The following is a 23,596-nucleotide window of genomic DNA, read 5'->3' as shown; positions in this document are numbered from 1 at the left end:
AGGAATAAATGATCATGAACACCTACCTACCACGCTGCACTTTGGTCCATGCCTTTCGACGAGAGACATTACAAACATGCACCTGTGGAACGTTCGTTAAGACACAAAAAGAAAGAGTGTGAATGTGTGTGTGTGTGTTTGCGCACATGTCTGCTGGTTCTCCAGTAATCTGTCTTGAAGCATGTGCACAATAACGGTATGACAGTGATGGATGTCTGACTGCTCAGAGGTGTGTGTCTGTGTGTATGTGTGAGGTGGTGTGTGCTCAGATAAGAGAGCCAAGGGAAAAAACACAGGTCAGAGATAAAAAACATCAGCACAGGTTTTAGACACCGTGCTGAAAACGTGTCTGGCCTGTAATAAGAAGGGATGGATAGAGAGGAGAATGGATGGAGTCCTGTCTGTTCCTTTGCTCTCCTAAGGAGAATAAAGGGTTTTCTATTGGAAAAACAAACGTTTGCCATAGGTTTATGATCACTCACTCATCCTTTTTGTATATTGTCAGTAACGTTTATAGATGCACTAAATAAGGCTTTATTTTCGAAAAATGTCCTTGAGAGATGTAGCATTTAATATTGGAAATTAAATGATGTGGACTGTATTTATGTTTACAATACTAGTATAAAGTTGGCCATATGCATGTAGGGGAGGGGAGGGTTTGGCCGGCCGGGATGTCCTTGTCCCATCGCACTCTAGCGACTCCTGTGAGGAGCCGGGCGCATGCACGCTGACACGGTCTTCAGGTGTACGGTGTTTCCTCTGACACATTGGTGTGGTTGGCTTCTGGGTTGAGCCGGCATTGTGTCAAGAAGCAGTGTGGCTTGGTTGGGCTGTGTTTTGGAGGACGCATGGCTCTCGACCTTCGCCTCTCCCGAGTTTCAGCGGTGAGACAAGACTGTAACTACCAATTGGACACCATGAAATTGGGGAGAAAAGAAAGAAACTGAAAGCTACATGTGTGTTTGGCCTTTCTAGGGAGTTTTTCCTAGCCATCGTGCTTCTACACCTGCATTGCTTGCTGTTTGGGGTTTTAGGCTGGGTTTCTGTACAGCACTTTGAGATATCAGCTGATGTACGAAGGGCTATATAAATACATTTGATTTGATTTGATTTGTTCTCTATCGGGTTGTGTTTTGTGTTCTAACCATTGCCGTGGCCATGGCACAGTGTTGCCAGTTCCATAGCTGTCATTATGGGATTTTTGGGTCTGAGCTCATTACTGAATAGCGTTTATTGCCCTAGCAACAACAAAAGAGAGCCTTATTCCCCAGAGACACTGTACAACAGCCTTGTCAGGCCAAACATGGCATGACAATTCCATAAGAAGTTGGCAAGAGACTAGAAACAGACTGGCAATCAAGCTAACTCTACACCAACACACTGCAATCTGCTCGCTGCCACTTCTTGCAGTGGCCAAGAGGAACAATGATCTGGGAAGAAGTTACCCAGAAGAACTGCTTACCAGCTTACCCTCCCCAAATCCTTAACCAATTAATAGAGAACTGACCTTAGATCAGTAACTTCATCCATGACATCATACTGTATAATGCCAGGGTGTCGCTATGGACAGAGTGACCGCTGACCTAAACAACCTCTATACATGACAATGACAGTCATACTGACCTCAGAGCAGTAGTTAGAGTACTGAAGAGTCATACTAACACACTGACACACATCTCAGTAACAGACACAGAAATGTATTGACCTCAAAGCACTACACATACACACATACACACACACACACACACACACACACACACACACACACACACACACATTGGGCTGAGCGAGAGGTCCACCAGCTGCACTTCAAAGAGAGAGAGAGGGAGTGTGAGATATCAATTCAATTTCAATCTCTCTCTCAAAGCGGAAGCAGAACGATCGAGAGAAGAAGCGGGTAACATATGTAAAGTTAATTGCCAAAATAAAAAAAACACTTGAGTAAATGAGGGATACAGTATATTGAAAACAGATGAGTTAATTAATTAACATCCCATCATGCTTAGGGTCATGTATAAAAATACAGTTGCCCATTATTTTGGCTTCCATGACTAGAAGAAGAGATCTCAGTTACTTTGAAAGATATCTAAGGAGCATAGGAGGTGTAAAAGGCGTGTGTATGTCTGAGTGTGTGTGTGTGTGTGTGTGTGTGTGTGTGTGTGTGTGTGTGTGTGTGTGTGTGTGTGTGTGTGTGTGTGTGTCAGTCACCAGACCTCTACCCAATTGAACAGTTATGGGACATTCTGGAGCGGCACCTGAGACATTGTTTTCCACCACCATCAACAAAACACCAAATTATGACATTTCTCATGGAAGAATGGTGTCGCATCCTTCCAATAGAGTTCCAGACACTTGCAGAATCTAATGCCAAGGCACATTGAAACTGTTCTGGTGGCTCTTGGTGGCGCAACGCCCTGTTAAGATACATTATTAGACAACCCCAATGTGGGTGTCAAGGTAATGAGGGATGGTGTTCAGTGTCTCAACCCCTCCCGCCCCTTCCTCCCTCTCATCCTCCTCCACAGACAGGACCGGGGGATCAGATGTGTAGTGACATGATTAGTGGTGTTGTGGAGCAGTAAGGCTGCAGCAGATGTCATGAAGGTTTTCTCACTTCCTCTGTAAATCTGGATGTCCAGGCAGGACACGCCAAACGTGACAGCTGGTGATGTCATCCATCCCCCCCTGTTGGTAGTGTGGGGCGGTGGGGATGTGCCCTGGCCTGGCACAGACCAGCGGGTATATAGTTATACACAGTGGTGGAAAAAGTACCCAATTGTCATACTTGAGTAAAAGTTAAGATATCTTAATAGAAAATTACAAGTAAAACTGAAAGGGAAAATGTATGGAGTAAAAAGTACATACTTTTCTTTAGGAATGTAGTGAAGTAAAAGTAAAAGTTGTCAAAAATATAAATAGGAAAGTAAAGTACAGATACCCCCAAAAAATGACTTAACCTCTTAGAGCTCTAGGGGCGCTATTTCATTTTTGGATAAAAAACGTTCCCGTTTTAAGCGCGATATTTTGTCACGAAAAGATGCTCGACTATGCATATTCAGTTTTGGAAAGAAAACACTCTGAAGTTTCAGAATCTGCAAAGATTTTGTCTGTAAGTGCCCCAGAACTCATTCTACAGGCGAAACCAAGATGATGCATCACCCAGGAATTAGCAGAATTTCTGAAGCTCTGTTTTCCATTCTCTCCTTATATGGCTGTGATTGCGCAAGGAATGAGCCTACACTTTCTGTCGTTCGCCCAAGGTCTTAGCAGCATTGTGACGTATTTGTAGGCATATCATTGGAAGATTGGCCATAAGAGACTACATTTTCCAGAGGTCCGCCCGGTGTCCTTTGTCTAAATTTGTGCGTAATCTTCAGGTGCGGTCATTTTCTCCTGGGATTCAGGAGAGAAAGCATGTGTCCAAGAACGATGTATCAATGAAGAGATATGTGAAAAACACCTTGAGGCTTGATTCTAAAAAACGTTTGCCATGTTTTCAGTCGATATTATGGAGTTAATTTGGAAAAAAGTTTGCGTTTTGAGGACTGAATTTATGGATTTTTTTTGGTAGCCAAATGTGATGTATAAAACGGAGCTATTTCTAATACACAAGGAATCTTTTTGGAAAAACTGAGCATCTGCTATCTAACTGAGAGTATCCTCATTGAAAACATCAGAAGTTCTTCAAAGGTAAATGATTTTATTTGAAGGCTTTTATGTTTTTGTTAATGTTGCGTGCTGGATGCTAACGCTAATGCTAACGCTAAATGCTAACGCGAAATGCTAACTCTAGCTAGCTACTTTTACACAAATGATTGTTTTCCTATGGTTGAGAAGCATATTTTGAAAATCTGAGATGACAGTGTTGTTTACAAAAGGCTAAGCTTGAGAGATGGCATATTTATTTCATTTCATTTGCGATTTTCATAAATAGTTAACGTTGTGTTATGCTAATGAGCTTGCTGATAGATTTACACAATCCTGGATACAGGGGTTTTTTCATAGCTAAACGTGACGCAGAAAACGGAGCGATTTGTCCTAAACAAATAATCTTTCAGGAAAAACTGAACATTTGCTATCTGAGAGTCTCCTCATTGAAAACATCTGAAGTTCTTCAAAGGTAAATGATTTTTTTGAATGCTTTTCTGTTTTTTTGTGTAAATGTTGCCAGCTGAATGCTAATGCTAAATGCTACGTTAGCCATCAATACTGTTACACAAATGCTTGTTTTGCAATGGTTGAGAAGCATATTTTGAAAATCTGAGATGACAGTGTTGTTAACAAAAGGCTAAGCTTGAGAGATGGCATATTTATTTCATTTCATTTGCGATTTTCATGAATAGTTAACGTTGCGTTATGGTAATGAGCTTGAGTCTGTATTCACGAACCCGGATCCGGGATGGGGAGATCAGAAAGGTTAAGTATTAGTTAAATACTTTATACCACTGGTTAAACAGAGCTGGGCTGCCTGGCACAGAGCACAGTATTAGAGAGACGAAGCTTACAGCACCCAGGCTCTACACTGGAATCCCTATCTATGCATTAATAGATTCCATTCTGTTTGAAAAATATTTTTTGGGGGGGAAAAGTTACGTAAAAAAACACGTATGAACACACGTGTGAACAATGCGGAATTTGTATGCATTTTTCACGAGTCAGATGTGGTTTTCAGACACGTGTGACGTTTAGCATGTTCATTTTTCACGTGGCAAAAACACATGACATTTTCACAAGTCAGACCGGGTTTTCAGACACGTTTGATGTCTTACATGGATTTTTCACGACTCAGATTTGGTTTCCCGACATTTCACATGTGATATTGAAACTTTCATGTGTGCTTTCTTTTGTAACCAGTGGGATTATACAACCCTGGTCTCCCATGGGAGAAACTAATGTCCTGACCATTAGACCAAGCACGCCGACACTGGGTTTCTCTTCCAATGTGTAGTATATGTATTATACATTTATCTCTGTAAAGATTGTGCATGTTGGATGTATCTAGTGAACGCTTTCAGACAATGCAATTCATCATAACAACAACACATTATTGTGCACTTAAAATTGCAAATAGTTAACTCGAGTTAACTGATTAACTCTGACAGAGCCCTAATTCAAAACTATCTCTTTGTAGAAAAGTACACTACATGGCCAAAAGTGGAGCTGTACGGTCAGACTGGCGTAACCACGGAAACAGAAACAACAACAGTGGCCAAGATTAGTGGTGGTCTCATCTGTTATGAACACTTGACATACCAAAAGTATGTGGACACCTGCTCTTTGAAAATCTCATTCCAAAATCATGGGCATTAATATGTAGTTGGTCCCCCCCTTTGCTGCTATAACAGCCTCCACTCTTCTGCGAAGGCTTTCCACTAGATGTTGTAACATTGCCACAGGGATTTGCTTCCATTCAGGCACAAGAGCATTACTGAGGTCGTGCACAGATGTTGTAGGATTAGGTCTGGCTCGCAGTCGGCGTTACAATTCTCCCATGGAGTTGAGGTCAGGGCTTTGTGCAGGCCAGTCAAGTTCTCGACAAAACATTTCTGTATTGACCTCGCTTTGTGCATGGGCGTATTGTCATGCTGAAACAGAGAAGGGCCTTCCCCAAACTGTTGCCACAAAGTTGAAAGCATATTACCATCTAGAATGTCATTGTATGCTGTAGCGTTAAGATTTCCCTTCACTGGAACTAAGGGGCCTAGCCAGAACCATGAAAAGCAGTCCCAGACCCTTATTCCTCCTCCACCAAACTTTACAGTTCGCACTATGCATTGCGGAAGGTACTGTAGTATTCTCTTGGCATCCGCCAAACCCAGATTAATCTGTTGGACTGCCAGATGGTGAAGTGTGACTCATCACTCCTCATCACTCCAGACAACGTGTTTCCTGCTCCATAGTCCAATGGCGGCAAGCTTTACAACACTCCAGCCTACGCTTGGCATTGCGTATGGTGATCTTAGGCTTGTGTGGGGCTGCTCGACCATGGAAACCCATTTTCATGTAGCTCCCGACGAACAGATATTGTGCTGACGTTGCTTCCAGAGGCAGGTTGGAACTCGGTAGTGAGTGTTGCAACCGAGGACAGACAATTTTTACGCGCTACGCGCTACGCGCTTCAGCATTTGGTGGTCCCTTTCTGTGAGCTTGTGTGGCCTAGCACCTTACTGCTGAGCCGTTGTTGTTCCTAGACGTTTCCCCTTCACAATAACAGCACTTACAGTTGACCGGGGCAGCTCTAGCAGGGCAGAAATTTGACGAACTGACTTGTTGGAAAGGTGGCATCCAATGACGTGCCATGTTGAAAGTCACTGAGCTCTTCAGTACGGCCATTCTACTGCCAATGTTTGTCTATGGAGATTGCATGGCTGTGTGCTCAATTTTATACATCTGTCAGCAGCTGTTGTGACTGAAATAGCCAAATCCACTAATTTGACCGGGTGTCCACATAGTTTTGGCCATGTTAGCAATTAACATGCGACTATTAGATACAAATTTCAGCAAAAGTAAACTTTGAAAATACATATCATTAGCGTGGTTCATATGTACACATGGAAACACACATATAAACCGTCATTTGTAGAAAGAAAACAATTTCAGAGCACCAACATTTATAATAAAAACAATCTGAAACACCATCTTGTTCTCATTAACTTGCATACAAAAGTTGGCTACGCTAATGTACTAAATGGGAAAATATCACTTGCTTTTCACTCAGTCAAAACAATTATATTATACATCACAATTACCAGAACTTCAACACAGTTTAGTTGAACATGTTATTTCTAGATTTTGAAAATGTAACCATGCGTACAAGGCAGTAAACAGAGGAGACAAGGAGAGCTAGCTTCTCTGTTCTTTTCACTGGCCTTCTTCCAACGATCACGGACAAACGTACGAAGAAGTGAGGCGCTGGCCTGCAGCAGGAACACTCCGAATGCCTCTCCCTAGTGGTAGTGCTAAGTACACATGTATATCAATGCAACACCGTGGAGGACGGCAATTGATGGCTCAGAAATAAGACATTATTATTTATAACGCACTTGAATTATTATACTCAGGTAGGCTAAGTTACCTTTTTACAGAATGGAAATACAGAGTTTTCAATTCCACATTGCTGATGCAACATGTTAATAACATCACCTTTTCAAATGTGAGGATGACACTATTTCAGGTCCACGTGTAAAACTTGCAAATCCACATGTTAGTTAGATTTTCACATATAAAAGTAGCAAAACTGCACATTCGATTTTCACGTTTGAGTGTTTTAATGCGGTCCCTCGTGAGAGTTAGATTTTCACGCGCAAACTTGGAATTCCACACGTGAAAGTGAGATTTTCACATGTGGGGTGAAAACATGTTATTCTCCTCACTTGAAAAAATTGTGTTGAAATGAACTCAATGGAATATACTCAACAAAAATGTAAATGCAACATATAAAGTGTTCGTACCACGTTTCATGAGCTGAAAAAAAAAAGCCCAGAAATGTTCAATACGCACAAATGTCTGTCTGCAATAAAGCCCATTTGTGGGGAAAAATTCATTCTGATTGGTTGGGCCTGGCTCCGCAGTGGGTGGGCCTGGTTGCCAAATGGGTGGGCCATGGCTGCACCCTTGCCCAGTCATGTGGTGAAATCCGTAGATTAGGGCCTAATGAGTTTAGTTTTCCATTGACTGATTTCCTTATATGAACTGTAACTCAGCAAAATCTTTGAAATTGTTGCTTGTTGTATTTATATTTTTGTTCAGTACACATGGCCTAACTGCTTTTCAACTCAACAATCAGCTATTTGGTAGGCTACTTGCCGCGTGCGCTGCCCTACATTTCATGCTTAAAACAATCCAGAGTTAATTTTTTCAAAGAAGCTAATGATCTTATGTGGCCAAATCGTGCTCCCTGGTGTACTATTATGAATGACCGTGTGGTGGGAATTTTAATGTTAGTGCTTTTCTTATAACTCATCTCTGTGTTCTATTCATGTGCTGTTCTATAAGCCAATTTATGTGTTCATGCAAGTGACTGACTGAACCAATCCTCACTATCAGTATCTGTGATTTGGCAGTACGCCCAGACCTTGTTTTGAGAACGAAAGATATCTCAGTTTCAAGGTCACATGAATGAAACAAAACGTTAATGATGAATGAACTCTGCTAAATCATGCAATTATATGATGTCTGTGTATAGCCATATATAAGAGAACTGCCGGGACTGCACCAAGCAGAGCGCCTGATTGACATGTGTACTATGGTGCATTGAGTTGGTTGGAACCTCTCCAGTGCGTTGACAATAAACAATTATTCACATTGAGATTGACTTCGAGTGTCCCTGTGTAAGAATATCTACAACAATTGTATGGATTTGTGTATAGGCACAAGTAATTATATAGCAGATTTTGGCACATTTTATTCAATTTACTTTAGGGGGAGAGCCTATTGGATGCCGACATCAACGTGGAAGTAACCGGTGCATAAAACAATGCCGACATCAAATTCAAAGCAATCGGCGCACTGCCTAAACGGCCGACTGGCAAAGCAAACTGTCTGGCACTGTCTCTACTCTCTGCTTTCTTAAAGTGAGAGAAAGATGTGCAGGATGGCAGCCGCCAGGAATGATTTTAGTCAACTTTTTTCTGTACATTTTTGACCCCCCCCCCCGCCCGCGGATAGCTTCATCCATGTACTAAGAAAGTCCAAGCATGAACAATACAAAACAAAACAGCAGGCCTTCTAAGGGAGGTACCCTGGGAGGCCCTTGGCTCCATACCTCCTTCCCCTCCTCTATCACTCATTCTCCTCACTCCCTCTGTTCCCTTGTTTCTTGTTAGCTGGCTGCTGCTCCAGATGTTGACCCCAGAGGCCCGGACAGGAAGAGAGGGAGAGAGGGAAATACAATATAGAGCTCTACACTCCCTCAGCAACATAGATCTTTGTCAAAGCCCCTCACCTCTAAACACACACTGAACAAGGACTGGCCGTGTAAGTGCGTGCTTGTTTCTGTGTTGTCTGTGTGTGTGCTTGTCCGGGGGAAGAAGAGATCAATAAACAGCCGTGAGGCTGAATGCATTGAGATTTAGCAGGGTTCTTTATTTGGCTTGGTGTGAGGCTTTTGTTCTCGGTCAATGGCCCAGGAAAAGGAAATCAATAGAGGCTTGAGAGGCCGACGATAAATAGTAATAAAGCCTGATCCATTCTCCCTCTCTCTCTCTTCATCCCTCTCTCTGCCTATTTGGCTCCAGAGAAGAGATCTGAGGCACCGCTCACACTGTCATGTACTGGAGCACCAAGGAGCAAAGGGCTAATTGTGGCTAGTGGAGCCAAACACAAACACATATAAACACAAACACAAACACACACACATACATTCACACACAGACAGGCAAGCACCAGGAGGCACACACGCACCCAGCATGAGGCCGTGCAGTGAGGATCAGCTAGCATCGTGACTCAGCAGCATCAGTCAGTCAGAATGCAGAGGCATGCTTCACAGAGTTTCAGTTAACACACCAGCTCTCCCAAGCCAACCCACTCTGAAATCGGTTACACTCTCCATGAAACCCCTGTCTAAAGCTACAATTTCTCTGTCTGTTTCAATACGAGTCTTCACAGTAATTCAACTCTGGTGACTTCTCTTTCACTTGGTTCACAACTCTTCCAAAACATTGAAATCGTTGACAAATACAAATAAATAAAAGAACAGAGAAAATCTTCCTGGAGAATGAAATGTAGGAACCTCACAAACAGGGTACAAGTACTCACCGCGATAACAGAGCCACGGACAGTCCAAGTGTTTCAGAGGAAATGGTCCGTAACTGCACTGCTTGCCGTGTTCGCCTCTCTCAGAGCGGGAGCAACAAGTAGAGTGCAGTAGGCTAGGGGACAATGCATGGCTTGGCGGAGCAGCAGAACAGAGCAGCAGAGGAACAGAGGTTCAGTCATGAAGCACAGATCTGATCTACTCAAGGGGTGGGAGGGGGCTCCCTTTCTCTGTGTCTTTACCCACACTGTATATCTCCTCACCTCGCTCTGTCGCTCTGTCGCTCTCGTGCTCTCTCTCTCTCTCTCTCTTCCTCCCTCTTTCTCTCACAGCTGCAAGCCCAGAGTGGGACCGGTTTGGTAAGTATGACTGGCGTATTCCTGTTGTAACATAGAAAGAGGAGCCCCACCTAAAAACTCAAAACTGATCCCGGGCCAGCCCCCACGACCAGCCCAGCTGGCTGCTGTGTGCTAGGAGCTGACGGGCTGCCTGCGTGCCTGCCGCAAACTCATATTGAGTCATTTGTCTGTCATGGTCGTGAAGATCAAGACCAAATTACAGGGCTCTTCAAATTCTTTCTTCCAACTCTTCAACTCTCTCTCTCTCAAGTTCCCTCTCTTTCCCTCCTTCTCACTCTCCTCTTGCTTTCTCTCTCCCTTACTCCCTCTCTCCTCTGAGAAAGGCCCTCATTTAAAAATGGCCTTCATACAGGGAACGGAAGAAGAAGAGGGGGAGAAGAGAGGGAAAAAGTAACTCGATACAGCTGAAAAGCAACTATTATTTAAATGAGTCACTCAGTGAGGTTGGGGTTTTTCAACGTTAAATCGGGAGGAGAAGAAGAAATAAAACATCATTCTGCTTTGCAACGATAGAGGGCCTGACAACACCCTAGAGCCGTGGGAGGCAGGAAATGAGCGAAAGAGAAGGGGAAAGAGACAGAGGGCAATGGGGAACAGACAGGGAACAAGCCCTCCCTGTTCTTCTTCTCATGAACCCCAAGGGAGGGATGGGGCTTACAGAGTCAAACAGACTTGCTGACAGGCATAAGCACCCACAATCCACCACAGCAGTGAGGTCACATGGGACAGTTGTGGGCATGGAAATATGATGAAATTCTTTCGATTTCTATGGTTGTGGAGACAAGAACTGCAGAAGTGATGTCATATACAGCAGTAATGTCATATACAGCAGTAATGTCATATACATCAGTCATTTCATATACAGCAGTGATGTCATATATAGCAGTAATGTCATATATAGCAGTAATGTCATATACATCAGTAATGTCATATTCAGCAGTGATGTCAAAATCAGCAGTAATGTCATATACATCAGTAATTTCATATACAGCAGTGATGTCATATACATCAGTAATTTCATATACATCAGTGATGTCATATACAGCAGTAATGTCATATACAGAAGTAATGTAATATACAGCAGTGATGTCATATATAGCAGTGATGTCATATACAGGAGTAATATCATATACAGCAGTAATATCATATACAGCAGTAATGTCATATACAGCAGTAATGTCATATACAGCAGTAATGTAATATACAGCAGTGATGTCATATACAGGAGTAATATCATATACAGCAGTAATGTCATATACAGGAGAAATATAATATACAGCAGTAATGTCATATTCAGCAGTAATGTCATATTCAGCAGTAATGTCATATTCAGCAGTAATGTCATATAGAGCAGTAATGTCATATACAGCAGTATTGTCATATTCAGCAGTAATGGCATATACATCAGTCATTTCATATACAGCAGTGATGTCATATACAGCAGTAATGTCATATACAGCAGTGATGTCATATACAGCAGTATTGTCATATACAGCAGTTATGTCATATACAGCAGTGATGTCATATACAGCAGTATTGTCATATACAGCAGTTATGTCATATACAGCAGTGATGTCATATACAGCAGTAATGTCATATACAGCAGTTATGTCATATACAGCAGTACTGTCATATACAGCAGTAATGTCATATACAGCAGTGATGTCATATACAGCAGTATTGTCATATACATCAGTAATGTCATATACAGCAGTGATGTCATATACAGCAGTTATGTCATATACAGCAGTTATGTCATATACAGCAGTGATGTCATATACAGCAGTAATGTCATATACAGCAGTTATGTCATATACAGCAGTACTGTCATATACAGCAGTAATGTCATATACAGCAGTGATGTCATATACAGCAGTAATGTCATATACAGCAGTGATATCATATTGCACACTTGTGGACATACTGTAGAGATCCTATCAAATGTCTAATTCAATTAGTATTCTAATTCCTAATTGTATGGTTGTGGAGACTAGAACTGTTGCAGTGATATGGGACAGTTAAAGCCTAAACTCACCAAAGGCGTGCGTACCTGGCGTGAATGTGATTAATTTTAGAATGCATTGTTTTGAATGGTAATGACCCAACTATGCTGCATCCTGTTTAGACCAGCTAGACCAGCTTTCACAACATTTACACACAGTCAATAAAAAGCTGTCTAATGGCAAATATTTCAAAAAGCAACTCACAAATGCACGACTGTGGGTAACACATTTAAGTGGTTGGAAAACAGCATACCCTGTGTGTATGTAAAGGTCCAGTCAATATTTTGAGCTATTTGATTAATAACCTTATGAGGCTATTTCTGATACACTCACCCAACCAGTGGTGAAAAGTACTTAAGCAAAAAATACTTCAAATTACTACTTAAGTACTTTTTGGGGGTATCTGTACTTTACTATTTATATTTTTTTTACAACTTTTACTTTTACTTCCCTACATTCCTAAAGAAAATTCAGTACTTTTTACTCCATACATTTTCCCTGACACCCAAAAGTACATTTTGAATGCTTAGCAGGTTAGAAAACGGTCCAATTTGCACACTTATCAAGAGAACAGGTCATCCCTACTGCCTCTGATCTGGCGGACTCACTAAACGCAAATGCTTTGTTTTTAAATTATGTCTGAGTGTTGGAGTGTGACCCTGGCTATCCGTAAATAATTGAAACAAGAAAATTGTGCTGTCTGGTTTGCTTAATAGAATATTAAGCAAAGTATATTTTAGCAAATACATTTACTTTTGATACTTAAGTATATTTAAAACCAAATACTTTTAGACTTTTACTCAAGTAGTATTTTACTGGGTGACTTTCACTTTGACTTAAGGAATTTTCTGTTAAGGTATCTTTACTTTTACTCAAGTATGACAATTGAGTACTTTTTCCACCACTGCACCCAACCACCCCCTCACATGAATTAGGAATAATCATAGCATGGGTTGTCACACAAACCAATTCACACAAACCTTTACCATACATAATGAAAGCCTGTGTATCCAGACTCTATCATTCATATTCTAATCCAGGAAAAGGATATAAATTCAGATGGACGCAAGGTCAAACACACTGACTCCTGAACAAAATAATTATACACAGTCTGGACTTGGATGATCCCCACACGGCCAGACACATAAAAACATTTCACTATAACCAGCTGCTATTTTAAAAGCTTCCTGTGATGATTCAAAAAATTAGCCTGAGACTTCAAAAGAACAGAGACGCACCAGATAAATACTCTTGCTAGACTTGGTCTGCTGGCTTAAATAAATAGGTCAGAGGTTAAGAGACGTGGATGAATTACTATGTTGACAGGGCAAAGCACTGAAATGCCCATGTATAGCAGAGAGAAAACATTGACTGTAGCTACAACCAAAGTTCCCTCAATAACATTTTTGGCACTGAGCACATTTCAGGTCTGCTGAGTGCAAACTTCAAAATTGTGAAAATTCGGTTTCACATCCAGCATGTGTTTACTGTGAACACTTAGGCTGTGCTCACTTTAAGTTCCACTTTTAACAGTGACCATGTAGGCTACTGTGGCTATTTGATCATAATGTAGGCATAACAGAGTGGACTACCATCAAAAACAATGGAGAAAATGCATCCCATAACATTTTAACATGGAAATAGCTGTTCTATCATTCAGCCTACAGTAGCAGACAATGTGTGGTGTTTCATTTAGGCCTGCATTCCATGAGACTTTTGAAATAAACATGCAGGGCTTGACATTAACCTGTTCATCCACTTGTTAGTCAGACAGGGAAGTGACTGAGAATATTGTGTTGTTTGATGCAAGAAACCACTTTACAAAATAAAATGCATTATTATTCCAGATAATCAGACAAATGAGGCTACCCTCTGCCTTTTAGCTACTTAGCTTATTCAAGTCTGTCTAAAAAAAAGCTATTTACCTGACTCGCTTTTCAAAGATGTCTAGAAATGTATATGTTTTGTGCACTTGTAGGAAGCAATCACTCCCCTACTGCTGACTACAATAATCTATAACTCACTAACTAGCAAAGGATATGAACAAAATGTGCACATGTGGCTACATGCAGCTCTCGCTTTGATCTTACAACAAGCGCAGCTACTCTCGACCCGTCATGCTGTAAACACAGTCCAGTTCAAAGTAAATGGCACAGATCCATCTATGGCAACTGTCTATTTGCATATTGGCCTATTGCAGCTCTGATAGTTTATGCAGCACCGGTCTGTGTAGAGTACGGGCTGAGTCGTGCATGTCAATGCAATAGATTCCTACTCCGATGCGTTCTGCATAAAACAAAATCTCTTGCATTGTTCATGATGTTTCGGTACGTTGTATTGACAGTAGCTACTATTGCATTGATTCGATCAATTTTGTCACAGTAAAGGGAAACGTTGATAGTGTTAACAGGGAAAACTCTAGAACAGTGGTCACCAACCTTTTCTGAGTCAAGATCACTTTGAGTCAAAATGCAAGCTGAGATTTACAGCTCATATTGTTTTTTTAATATGACTTTAAAAAAAGTATAATTAAAAACAGTACTGTAGCAATGATGTTTGTGCAGTAAGCTATAGGCCTAATACATTATCACCCCACATTGGCTTTGCTTGAATTGCCCTGCCAATGCATTGTTGTTCAGGCCATTTAAAAATATATATATTTCAAAATTTGATGTAGATCACGCTGTTGTATTACTTGTGAATCACAGCTGAGTGAGGATACATTTAACTATTTCGCTTTTTATTTTTATTTTCTCAGCGGAGGGAGAGAGCAGCAGACTGAGCAGACTGAGGGTCCATCTCTCAACAGCCCTCAGCTCTCCCTTTTCCTCCACTGACACTGACCAAAAAGGGACACCGTCTTCCAGATTTCTGCCTCATGCAGAAATTCATGTCGTCACTCCTATGAACAGAAAAAGTAAAATATTCCTTAATTTAAAAAAAAAGACCCAAGCCGCTAATAATAACACAAAGCCTATAGGTACACCTTCCTACTCATTCAATACTGCTGCAGTGCTTGTTGTCGCGCTGAGTTGAAATAGGAAAAAGGCCATTCTAAGGCTTGTAAAAGTGCTGAATACAAAGTGATCCCGATCGACCGGTTTGTGACCACTAATCTAGAAAGTTGAGTGAAGTTCAATCTCTCTGTGGGCTGATATTTCTGCATGGCAGTCCTGAAGGAGCTGTGCAGCTTCGAGGGAACATTGGCTACCACAACTGACAGCTCTGAGGCATTTAGAGCATGTAGTTCCAAGCTGTTCACGCCCTGCCTGTTTTAAATGAGCCCCAAATTACTGGAGCGCTGGGAAATACAGTGTACATGTAAAATCGCCTTTCATTTTGGTGCCAGATTGCGAGACAACACTCTCTCTGCCAGGCAGCATACTTTTGCATAAAGGGAGACAACGTAATCCATGAAATAAATATGATTCTCTAAGTCAAATTCCAGATCCACTATTAGGTAAAAGGATCAATCTTCCAAAAGTCCTTCATCCTCTATCATCGCTGTCTCTTTTACATTTTTATCAGGATCCCCAATAGCCGACGCCAATGGTGATAGCTAGTCTTACTGGGGTCCGACACATAACGAAAAAGAGATGATAGATAAGAGACTTTACAATTGACAGACATTTCTAAACATTAACATGTAGTGTGTGTGTGTGTGTGTGTGTGTGTGTGTGTGTGTGTGTGTGTGTGTGTGTGTGTGTGTGTGTGTGTGTGTGCATCTATCAGTTACACATACATGTCAGTACATACACACAAAAAGTAGGTCACGTGTTGTTTTACTTTTTTTAAACCAGGTTTGCTGCTCACTTCCGCTATATGAAATGGAAGGGAGTTCTATGCAATCATTGCTCTGTATAATACTGTACATTACCTTGAATTTGTTCTGGACCTGGGGACTGTGAAAAGACACCTAGCGGCATATCTCTCTCCTCAGTAATAGTGGAATTTTAGAATTTGCTTTGCCCAGAGGCTGCTATAGACACTACTGTGTCACAAACTCATCAGGTACTCACTCCATCCAGCCATTCAACAGATTGTAAAATGACACTTGATTATTTTTAGCACAGAGAACCAGACGTTCATCCTGAGACGAACAATCAGCCAGTGCAGACAAATAAAAACAAACAACATTTCAACATCTTGGCCATGTTCTGTTATAATCTCCACCCGGAACAGCCAGAGGAGGACTGGCCACCCCTCATAGCCTGGATCCTCTCTAGGTTTATAATCTCCACCCGGCACAGCCAGAAGAAGACTGGCCACCCCTCAGAGCCTGGATCCTCTCTAGGTTTCTTCCTAAGTTCTAGCCTTTCTAGGGAGTTTCCTAGCCACCGTGCTTCTACACCTGCATTGCTTGCTGTTTGGTGTTTTAGGCTGGGTTTCTGTACAGCACTTTGTGACATCAGCTGATGTAAGACGGGCTTTATAAATACATTTGATTTGATTTGAACACAAGTACATGTTTCATAAACTAACCTCTCTCTATCCATCTATGGAGAGACCGCAACGGACAAAGGTGTGTGTGTGTGTGTGTGTGTGTGTGTTCGTGTGTGTGTGTGTGTCAGTGTGTGTTTCATTACCCTCATTGAGTGAATAGGCATTTCACATTAGGACACTGCAACCCAGCTAGCAGACAGGGAGTCAGGCATGCAGTGGTTGCTGGTTGGAAGATCCTTCCGGGGTCTATAGGGCCAACATGCTGTCCAGACTGGACAATGACCAGAGACTGGTACTGAATACTGATCATTACCACTTGAGTCTGACCAACGCACACACACACAGACAAGGTGAGACAGAAACAGGGCTCCCTCCGCCACCTGTTAACTAGGACTGGGAAATGAGCAGAGAGAGTAAGATATATATATATAGAGAGAGTAAAATATATATATATAGAGAGAGAGTGAGATGGAGGGATATATATATATATAGAGAGAGAGTGATATATGTATATATAGAGAGAGAGAGTAAGATATATATATATATAGAGAGAGAGTGAGATGGAGGGATATATATATATATATAGAGAGCGTGAGATGGAGGGATATATATATATATATATAGAAAGAGAGTGAGATGGAGGGATATATATATATAGAGAGAGTGAGATGGAGGGATATATATATAGAGAGAGAGTGAGATTGAGGGATATATATATAGCGAGAGAGTGAGATGGAGGGATATATATATATAGAGAGAGGAAGATATATATATATATAGAGAGAGAGTGAGATGGAGGGATATATATATACAGAGAGAGAGAGTGAGATGGAGGGATATATATATAGAGAGAGAGTGAGATGGAGGGATATATATATATAGAGAGAGAGTAAGATATATATATATATAGAGAGAGAGTGAGATGGAGGGATATATATAGAAAGAGAGAGTGAGATGGAGGGATATATATACACTGCTCAAAAAAATAAACACTAAAATAACACATCCTAGATCTGAATGAATGAAATATTCTTATTAAATACTTTTTTCTTTACATAGTTGAATGTGCTGACAACAAAATCACACAAAAATTATCAACCCATGGAGGTCTGGATTTGGAGTCACACTCAAAATTAAAGTGGAAAACCACACTACAGGCTGATCCAACTTTGATGTAATGTCCTTAAAACAAGTCAAAATGAGGCTCAGTAGTGTGTCTGGCCTCCACGTGCCTGTATGAACTTCCTACAACGCCTGGGCATGCTCCTGATGAGGTGACGGATGGTCTCCTGAGGGATCTCCTCCCAGACATGGACTAAAGCATCCGCCAACTCCTGGACAGTCTGTGGTGCAACGTGGTGTTGGTGGATGGAGCGAGACATGATGTCCCAGATGTGCTCAATTTGATTCAGGTCTGGGGAACGGGCGGGCCAGTCCATAGCATCAATGCCTTCCTCTTGCAGGAACTGCTGACACACTCCAGCCACATGAGGTCTAGCATTGTCGTGCATTAGGAGGAACCCAGGACCAACCGCACCAGCATATGGTCTCACAAGGGGTCTGAGGATCTCATCTCAGTACCTAATGGCAGTCAGGCTACCTCTGGCGAGCACATGGAGGGCTGTGCGGCCCCACAAAGAAATGCCACCCCACACCATAACTGACCCTCCGCCAAACCGGTCATGCTGGAGGATGTTGCAGGCAGCAGAACGTTCTCCACGGCGTCTCCAGACTGTCACGTCTGTCACATGTGTGAACCTGCTTTCATCTGTGAAGAGCACAGGGCGCCAGTGCCGAATTTGCCAATCTTGGTGTTCTCTGGCAAATGAAAAACGTCCTGCACGGTGTTGGGCTGTAAGCACAACCCCCACCTGTGGACGTCGGGCCCTCATACCACCCTCATGGAGTCTGTTTCTGACCGTTTGAGCAGACACATGCACATTTGTGGCCTGCTGGAAGTCATTTTGCAGGACTCTGGCAGTGCTCCTCCTGCTACTCCTTGCACAAAGGCGGAGGTAGCAGTCCTGCTGCAGGGTTGTTGCCCTCCTACGGCCTCCTCCACGTCTCCTGATGTACTGGCCTGTCTCCTGGTAGCGCCTCCATGCTCTGGACACTACGCTGACAGACACAGCAAACCTTCTTGCCACAGCTCGCATTGATGTGCCATCCTGGATGAGCTGCACTACCTGAGCCACATGTGTGGGTTGTAGACTCTGTCTCATGCTACCACTAGAGTGAAAGCACCGCCAGCATTCAAAAGTGACCAAAACATAAGCCAGGAAGCATAGGAACTGAGAAGTGGTCTGTGGTCACCACCTGCAGAACCACTCCTTTATTGGGGGTGTCTTGCTAATTGTCTATAATTTCCACCTGTTGTCTATTCCATTTGCACAACAGCATGTGAAATGTATTGTCAATCAGTGTTGCTTCCTAACTGGACAGTTTGATTTCACAGATAGAGAGAGAGAGAGAGAGAGAGAGAGAGAGAGTGAGATGGAGGGATATATATATATATATATATATAGAGAGAGAGAGAGTGAGATGGATATATATATATATATATATATATATATATATATATATATATATATATATTATATATTATATATACATAGAGAGAGTGAGATGGAGGGATATATATATACTGTATATATATATTCCACTGTTTTTGAAAAACAGCCCCAAAGCATATTTCCACACCCATGCTTCACCGTAGGTATGGTGTTCTTTGGATGCAACTCAGCATTCTTTGTCCTCCAAACACGACAAGTTGAGTTTTTACCAAAAAGTTATAAATTGGTTTGATCTGACCATATGACATTCTCTCAATCTTCTTCTGGATCATCCAAATGCTCTCTAGCAAACTTTAGACGGGCCTGGACATGTACTGGCTTAAGCAGGGGGACACGTCTGGCACTGCAGGATTTGAGTCCCTGGCGGCGTAGTGTGTTACTGATGGTAGGCTTTGTTACTTTGGTCCCAGCTCTCTGCAGGTCATTCACTAGGTCCCCCCGTGTGGTTCTGGGATTTTTGCTCACCGTACTTGTGATCATTTTGACCCCACGGGGTGAGATCTTGCGTGGAGCCCCAGATCGAGGGAGATTATCAGTGATATTGTATGTCTTCCATTTCCTATTAATTGCTCCCACAGTTGATTTCTTCAAACCAAGCTGCTTACTTATTGCAGATTCAGTCTTCCCAGCCTGGTGCAGGTCTACAATTTTGTTTCTGGTGTCCTTTGACAGCTCTTTGGTCTTGGCCATAGTGGAGTTTGGAGTGTGACTGTTTGAGGTTGTGGACAGGTGTCTTTTATACTGATAACAAGTTCAAACAGGTGCCATTAATACAGGTAACAAGTGGAGGACAGAGGAGCCTCTTAAAGAAGAAGTTACAGGTCTGTGAGAGCCAGAAATCATGCTTGTTTGTAGGTGACCAAATACTTATTTTCCGCCATAATTTGCAAATAAATTCATTAAAAATCCTATAATGTGATTTTCTGGATTTTTTTTTCTCATTTTGTCTGTCATAGTTGAAGTGTACCTATGATGAAAATTACTCATCTTGCACAATTGGTGGCTGACTAAATACTTTTTTGCCCCACTGTATATATATATATATAGAGAGTGAGATGGAGGGATATATATATAGAGAGTGAGATGGAGGGATATATATATATATATATATATATATATATATATATATATATATATATATATATATAGGGAGAGTGAAATGGAGGGATATACAGTATATATATATATATATATATATATATATATATATATATATATATATATATATATATATATATATAGAGAGAGATGGAGGGATATATAAATATATATATATATATATATATATAGAGAGAGAGAGAGTGAGATATATACAGTGCCTTGCGAAAGTATTCGGCCCCCTTGAACTTTGCGACCTTTTGCCACATTTCAGGCTTCAAACATAAAGATATAAAACTGTATTTTTTGTGAAGAATCAACAACAAGTGGGACACAATCATGAAGTGGAACGACATTTATTGGATATTTCAAACTTTTTTAACAAATCAAAAATTGAAAAATTGGGCGTGCAAAATTATTCAGCCCCTTTACTTTCAGTGCAGCAAACTCTCTCCAGAAGTTCAGTGGGGATCTCTGAATGATCCAATGTTGACCTAAATGACTAATGATGATAAATACAATCCACCTGTGTGTAATCAAGTCTCCGTATATATATGCACCTGCACTGTGATAGTCTCAGAGGTCCGTTAAAAGCGCAGAGAGCATCACGAAGAACAAGGAACACACCAGGCAGGTCCGAGATACTGTTGTGAAGTAGTTTAAAGCCGGTTTTGGATACAAAAAGATTTACCAAGCTTTAAACATCCTTAGGAGCACTGTGCAAGCGATAATATTGAAATGGAAGGAGTAGCAGACCACTGCAAATCTACCAAGACCTGGCCGTCCCTCTAAACTTTCAGCTCATACAAGGAGAAGACTGATCAGAGATGCAGCCAAGAGGCCCATGATCACTCTGGATGAACTGCAGAGATCTACAGCTGAGGTGGGAGACTCTGTCCATAGGACAACAATCAGTCGTATATTGCACAAATCTGGCCTTTATGGAAGAGTGGCAAGAAGAAAGCCATTTCTGAAAGATATCCATAAAAAGTGTCGTTTAAAGTTTGCCACAAGCCACCTGGGAGACACACCAAACATGTGGAAGAAGGTGCTCTGGTCAGATGAAACCAAAATTGAACTTTTTGGCAACAATGCAAAATGTTATGTTTGGCGTAAAAGCAACACAGCTGAACACACCATCCCCACTGTCAAACATGGTGGTGGCAGCATCATGGTTTGGGCCTGCTTTTCTTCAGCAGGGACAGGGAAGATGGTTAAAATTGATGGGAAGATGGGTGGAGCCAAATACAGGACCATTCTGGAAGAAAACCTGATGGAGTCTGCAAAAGACCTGAGACTGGGACGGAGATTTGTCTTCCAACAAGACAATGATCCAAAACATAAAGCAAAATCTACAATGGAATGGTTCAAAAATAAACATATCCAGGTGTTAGAATGGCCAAGTCAAAGTCCAGACCTGAATCCAATCGAGAATTTGTAGAAAGAACTGAAAACTGCTGTTCACAAATGCTCTCCATCCAACCTCACTGAGCTCAAGCTGTTTTGCAAGGAGGAATGGGAAAAAAATTCAGTCTCTCGATGTGCAAAACTGATAGAGACATACCCCAAGCAACTTACAGCTGTAATCGCAGCAAAAGGTGGTGCTACAAAGTATTAACTTAAGGTGGCTGAATAATTTTGCATGCCCAATTTTTCAGTTTTTGATTTGTTAAAAAAGTTTGAAATATCCAATAAATGTCGTTCCACTTCATTATTGTGTCCCACTTGTTGTTGATTCTTCACAAAAAAATAAAGTTTTATATCTTTATGTTTGAAGCCTGAAATGTGGCAAAAGGTCGCAAAGTTCAAGGGGGCCGAATACTTTCGCAAGGCACTGTATATATAGAGAGAGTGAGATGGAGGGATATATATATATATATATAGAGAGAGAGAGTGAGATGGAGGGATATATATATATATATATACATAGAGAGAGAGAGTGATATGTATATATAGAGAGAGTGAGAGATATATATATATAGAGAGAGTGAGATGAAGGGAGAGAGAGAGAGAGACCGTGGTGTGCATTGAGGCTTTGAGGATGGGAGGGACTGAGGGCTGATGGAAGAGAAACACACATCCCATGCAAATAAAGTCATCCTTGATTTAACTAGGCAAGTTAGTTAAGAACAAATATTTATTTACAATGACAGCCTTCCCCAGCCAAACCCAGACAACACTGGGCCAATTGCGCAACGCCTTATGGAAGTCCCAATCCCGGCTGGATGTGATACCAGGTACTATAGTGACACCTCTTACACTGAGATGCAGTGCCTTAGATCGCTGCGCCACTCGGGAGCCCATGTATGCTTGGACAAATGGAAGCGAGGACACACACACAGACACAAAGATACAGACATACACAGACACACACCTGCCAAATTATTCAGAGCATCAAAGGATATCTTGACAGCTCGACCATGACAAAAAAAATTCAAACGCGTTCATGAATTTACCAGAAACATCATATTTAAAGCAATTTATATTCAAACTTGTGACAGGAGCACAAGGGAATTGGAGAAGAATTAGAGCCCGCTCGTTGACCTCCTTCACTACTATTGACTCTCAGTAATGAGCTACATCACACGCACATGCACATACACACGACACATGACACACACGCGCACACACACAAACACGACACCCATACACACTCAGGTGAGGTCATCCCACTAAGGGCCGATGCAGGCCAGCACTAGATGGCAGCAGAGCACTGATTTCCTACACACACAAAGTCCTATAGGACTAATGACTGTGCCTGGGAGGGATTGTAATCATTGTGACAGGGAGAACACATACCACAGAGAAAAACGGACATCCAAAACCACAGAGCAACCTAAAGATGCACAGTATATATTTACATGTCAACAGGGTTTTTCATATGCATATAGTCTACATTGTGAGATAGTTCAAAACCACACAGAGAAACTCCGTCAAAGAAAAGCTATTTGGGAAATGAATAAGCATGCTTCGCCAATAAATGCAATAAATACCACAGTAATTCAAAAAGGAGAAAAGATAAGCCTAAAGCGTTTGTTTTTTTGGGATAAGGTGAGGAAGATCCCTGTGGCTTCAATGAGCTCCAATAGAGCTTCTACAATACATGGCCGACATACGCTCCCCAGTACTGCTGCAAGACTCTCCCTCCTTATGTCATGGCTGCCTCGAAAAACATGGTGTGTGAGAACATCACTGGTGAGGCTCAGTCCGGCAGGCTTACTTAGAGAGAGGGAAACGAATCTCTGCAACACGCTGTTGTGTGTCAGTCTGGACAGAGCTCTTGTCTACGCTGCCTGGCCCAGACATGCAGGATCCTCCCGATTTAAACACAGAGAAATGTCCTGAAAACGGCCACGTGTTTTACTG

The 23,596-nt window shown here is 41.7% G+C and overlaps 1 protein-coding gene and 1 long non-coding RNA gene across 5 annotated transcripts in view; one reads left to right on the top strand and one right to left on the bottom strand.

The window, feature by feature from the left end:
* The window catches only part of LOC110529898 (SAM and SH3 domain-containing protein 1), a 333,014-nt gene that overhangs the window by 138,826 nt on the left and 170,592 nt on the right, over nt 1-23,596 (bottom strand). Inside the window, exon 1 of one of the 4 annotated variants that reach the window (XM_036985461.2) lies at nt 9,757-10,463. The exons of 2 other annotated variants lie outside the window; for them this stretch is intronic. The gene's annotated coding sequence lies outside the window, so the exon portion shown is untranslated. Of the gene's footprint in view, nt 1-9,756; nt 10,464-23,596 lie in introns of those variants that run through there. One more of the 4 variants, XM_090243418.1, reaches the window with a different exon arrangement.
* LOC149981650 (uncharacterized) lies at nt 3,386-8,308 on the top strand. Its single transcript, XR_016497787.1, has 2 exons — nt 3,386-3,690; nt 4,059-8,308. It is a non-coding gene; the product is annotated as an uncharacterized LOC149981650 (long non-coding RNA).

The sequence above is a fragment of the Oncorhynchus mykiss genome, chromosome 8 (assembly GCF_057628025.1).
Source record: "Oncorhynchus mykiss isolate SJ-2025 chromosome 8, ASM5762802v1, whole genome shotgun sequence".
Classification (NCBI taxonomy): domain Eukaryota; kingdom Metazoa; phylum Chordata; class Actinopteri; order Salmoniformes; family Salmonidae; genus Oncorhynchus; species Oncorhynchus mykiss.
The sequence above is the reverse complement of the archived record's forward strand: the minus strand, read 5'-3'. Positions and strand labels throughout refer to the sequence as shown.